Source organism: Ptychodera flava, chromosome 5, assembly GCF_041260155.1.
Source record: "Ptychodera flava strain L36383 chromosome 5, AS_Pfla_20210202, whole genome shotgun sequence".
NCBI classification, from domain to species: domain Eukaryota; kingdom Metazoa; phylum Hemichordata; class Enteropneusta; family Ptychoderidae; genus Ptychodera; species Ptychodera flava.
In genome coordinates, this window is record NC_091932.1 from 32,437,708 (window position 1) to 32,442,858 (window position 5,151).

Genomic DNA, 5,151 nt, shown 5'->3' on the forward strand with positions numbered 1-5,151 from the left:
CTATCTATCTATCTATTTATCTATCTATCTATCTATCTATCCATGTGCATCCATGTCTCGATCTGTGTTTATACTTCTATCACCTATACAGCTTTTTAACTTTTTCCATATCTGTTTTTATTTCTCACTCCGAAATGTTGTTTTTCTCTTCTACCTTGCCGCCGTCTTCCTGTATTGCTGGTCATACCGAAGCTAACTATGACCATTGACGTATTAGGAAATAAGACGTCCATGCTATGACGAGTTCTCCGACCGCATTGCAATGTTGTTGAGCACCGGATCCATGCTCCAACATCTTTGAAGAAGAGCATGAAACGACAGTAATAATGACAAACACAATATCGCTTTAGGCCTATTTACTGAACAAACAAGTGACCCATAATACTGGCCACTTTTCAAAGCTGTTACGTCGACCGACTTTTGATAGTATCATGGCGTTGTTTTTGTGTTCTGAACGCACTGAGGTGTTTGTTATACTCGCCAAGAGCGCATGTCAGTCCACATGAAATTGATGACCTGTTTGTGGCTTTACGCAACGTTTTTTTTTTGCAGTCGGATATTTTATGATTGTGGGGCAAAAGTCACTCCTGGCACAAGCTACAGTCAAACTCCTCTAATAACTGAATATTAGAAATATACATATGAAAAGAACGACTGTTCATTTACATCGGCCCCCGGGAGGGTCTTCTGGTCTATGTATAGGGTTTAGATCAATATTCCAGTAATAAACAAGTCGTTATGGCGAACTGCAAGCTATTATTCGATGAATTAAAAAAAAGGGTATTGCTGCCTCAGTTAAAAAAACAGAATTAGGATTTTAATTCTGTTGTAGTACTCGTTTGTGGTGGAGCGATTTTTACTTTAGCAATGATTCCGGCTGTCGGGCGAGATTTACGCTTAGCCCGTCCGTGTCAGTTACAATTTACTGGTCGCTGTCTGCTCACGATATTATTATTAGAAATATTATTGTATCGTAAAGTTTTATTCTTTCGTAGAAAAACTATAAAAATTGTCAGTTTGACGGGTAACTATTCGCAACGGATCGAGAAACACTTCGTTTGATTCCTTTGAGTTGTGTAGTTGTTTATTAGCTTTACCCCAAAACAAACAGGTGAACTTGATGATACTTTCAAAGGTAAATAAAGCTCTCTCATCGCGTAAAACGTCCGTGTCGATGACTACAAATGCGGGAACCGGGGTTTGAGGACTGGCGTACCTGTTTAACCGGGAAATGACAGGTAAGCGTACTGGACACAAATTACAGGGGGGTGGGCCAGTGTTTTGTGGGGGTGGGTCGCCATTTTTCGCGCAAGCATTTTTGAAGGGTCATAAAATTTTGTGCAAGCCTATGGGGGAGGGTCACCTTTTTTCATGCATCAAAGCTGAAATTGCATGTGCACGTTATGGAATACTGAAAAAAGAAAAAATACCTCCTGGCACTTTCATTTTCTGCCATTACCATTTTCGGCGCGCCCTTCGGGCGCAAATTTCAGGTATAATAAACAATGTATTGATGATCCAAGCAGCCACATTGATTTAAGTTGTCATGATTTCTACTTATTCAACACTATTGTGCATAACTGTCCCCTACAATGACTCTTTCAATAACAATGTGGGAGATTACTTATTTGACATCATTCTCCCATTGACAATACATTGGGTATAGGTCAGTGTCAAACGTTCATGTCGCTGTATGTACTTTTTTTAATTTTTTGAGGACATTGACAGAATACAAACTGTTCAGAATAGTGCACAGTGTCATCAATAACAACTGGAAGCTTCAGGTCGAACAACTTTTGAATAACAATTTAGGATCAGATAACCTATGAGTTATTTGTAGTTTCCTCATAGCCTACAATGTATAGTGAATCAACATTTTGGTGAAATTCCAAAATCAAATTTCTTGCACAACCATGGACTTGAAACCACTCTAGTCTAATCATGAATATTAATACTAATAATTAGGTGTACATAAATGCACAGGTTTACCAAGTTTTGTATTGGAAAAAATTATTCATAGTTTCATCATAGACTGCCATGTATAGTGAATGGACATTTCAGTCAAATTCCAAAATCAAATTTCTTGCACACCCATGACTTGAAACTACTCTAGTCTAATCATGAACATTAATACCAATAATCAAGTGTACATAAATGCACAGATTTTCCTATTTTTGTATTGGAAAAAAATTATTCATAGTTTCATCATAGACTGCCATGTATAGTAAATCGACATTTAAGTGATATGCCAAAATCAAATTTCTTGCACAACCATTGACTTGAAACCACTCTAGTCTAATCATGAACATTAGTACCAATAATTGAGTGTACATAAATGCACAGATTTACCTATTTTTGTATTGGAAAAAAATTATTCATAGGGTTTCACCATAGACTGCCATGTATAGTGAATCAACATTTCGGTGAAATTCCAAAATCAATTTCTTGCACACACATGGACTTGTAACCACTCTAGTCTAATCAAGAACATAAATATCAATAATCAAGCATACATAAATACACAGATTTGCCAAGTTTTGTATTTAAAAAAAATTATTCATAGTTTCTTCATAGACTACAATGTATAATGGATCCACATTTCATGCGAAATTCCAAAAACAAAGTTATTGTACACAGATGCACGTGTAACCACCCTCTTCTAATCAAGCACAATTATGTCAATTATTCAGGGTCATATATACACAAATAGTGCATATTTTTAATTCTGAAAATTTTTTTTTACAGTTTTGTCATAGACTCCCATGTATAGTGGATCAACATTTTATGCGAAATTCCAAAAACAAAGTTATTGTACACAGATGCACATTTTACCACCCTCTTCTAATCAAGCACAATTATGTCAATTATTCAGGGTCCATATATGCACAAATAGTGCAAATTTTTAATTCTGAAAGTTTTTGACAGTTTTGTCATAGACTCCCATGTATAGTTTTGTCATAGACTCCCATGTATAGTAGATCAACATTTGTGACAGAAATTCCAAAATCAATATCTTGTTCACATGTGCACTTGTAAACAACCCATGCTAATCAAGTATATCTATATCAGTTATTAAACATCTGTATATGAACAGATATAGCTAGTTTTATACTGGAAAATACACGTTCGTAGTTTTCTTATAGTCGACTACATGTATAGTGAATCAACATTATCGATAAAATCTAAAAATTACATTTTTTTGTACAGGCATGCACTTTTTACATGCCACTTCAAGCAAAGTACATTTACATGAATAACACACATATGATTTGATATTTTTTGGACAACACGTTATATCGGCCACATTTTGCCTTCCTTTCGGGAGGGCGACTTAAAAAGTATAGCAAGTCAGAAGGGGGTCTTTAACACATTGCGGAGTTTTTTGGGGGGTATTGAGTAACAGGGGAGGGTCACTTATTTTCATGCACGGATAAGGGGGAGGGTCACTAATTTTTGTGCATGAACTTTTGAAGGGTCACTATTTTTTACGCAGCGGTTTTTCGAAAAACACCGGCCCCCCCCCCCTGTAATTTATGTCCAGTCCCTAAGCTTACTCAAGTCATAACAGGAAGTCTTATAGAAAGTCGCTGTTTTCTCAAGTAAAACGACACTCCACTTGAATGTGAACGTCCAGTGTTTACACTTTCTTATTGTTGAAGAGGGCCACACTCCGGGGAACATGATGTTAGTTGTGTTTTTGAAACGCCGGTGAGCACGCTATACTAGTGCAAAGCGTCAAGGCCGACCTATAGACAGCCGTTCAATGACTAACATACGCAGCGCTATGCCCAAGGGGTGCGAAAAACAAAATTTTAATCTTAGGCGCCAAAAGAACGAAGAAACACCCGGATGTTGACGACATACGTCGCTGCGTAATTGTGTATGTATAATGTATTTTCTAAAGGTTCAACCAAAACATAAGAGCTTGATGATAAACAACTTGTCGTCCATGTTGACGTTTGTGGGTCGTTTGTCACTGACGAAACAAAAACAAGCGTCCGTAGGCGAGCTAAAGTACTGATGAGGGTCAGATGCAGGAGTGTTCTCGCATGGACATATTCTAGTTTTGCATGTATGAAAAATAAATTACGAACAATAAAGAGAACCAGAACAGAAATTTGGTGGTATACACCTTGAAAGGAGTGAAAGTAAAACAATAAAAGAAAGGTCTTCCCACACCGGGAATTGAACCCGGGCCTTGGCGGTGAGAGCGCCAAATCCTAACCACTAGACCATATGGGAGATGTTGTACTCAGTGCCGTAAGCATAATATATAAAATTACGGAAGACATTAGTTGAACTCATAGTCTGTAAATACAATATGCCAGTATTTTATTTTTACAGAGGAACTCTTTTTTTATGAAACAAGCTCCTATGTTTGTATTATTATTCACAATACATCGAACTATATTGATGGTGGTTAATTCGACTTGTCAAGCAACGAACGAATTCGGGACTCGACTCTTGGGAAACTTGAGAAAACGCCATGTGGCGCAACTTTGACAATCTTCGTGGCTTTCATTTTCAGTGCGGTGGCTTTTTTACTGATGGACATTTGACATTTTGGTACCGTTGTATGCCACCGTTATAGATATAGGGCCTATTAGGTATCGCGGTAGTCAAACAAATTAAAGCGCGGTTCGCGGTGTAGGCCTACCTATTCCAAATTCGGGGATGAGTCCCCTCACCCTTACTGGGGCGCCCCGGGCAGAATCTATACGGTACAACAAGCCTTCATCCGTATTTGACTGATTGAATGGTAGGACACTACTTGGGGACAGTTTATTACAGAGAAGGAATGATGCAAAACTAAACATCTATATTCGAGCACGAGTAGACCAAACAGCTTTTGCTAGATCTATATAGAGCTAAACAAAGTTTAGTAAAAGTGCTGAATAAGCTATTTGACGCCAAGGTCAGGTATCTCCAGCGGAGTCGTGACAGCACGTGTGTTCACTGCGCTCTCTCGATGACTTGTGCGATTAATCTATAAACGTGTGATGAACTTTGATATGGGGATAGATTAAGATATTTTTGTGAAGTATTTATTAAATTTACGGATTCTTTGAAGACCATAAGGCACACGTTCACAAAACCAATTTTCTTTACGTATTAAGTGTGTCAGTGAAAATCTCGGCATTATTTAGCCAG

At 37.7% G+C, this 5,151-nt stretch overlaps 1 non-coding gene across 1 annotated transcript; it reads right to left on the reverse strand.

Moving 5' to 3' along the window:
* Positions 1-4,170: 4,170 nt before the first annotated feature.
* On the reverse strand, positions 4,171-4,242 carry Trnae-cuc (transfer RNA glutamic acid (anticodon CUC)). The gene has a single exon. It is a non-coding gene; the product is annotated as a tRNA-Glu (tRNA).
* Positions 4,243-5,151: the final 909 nt, after the last annotated feature.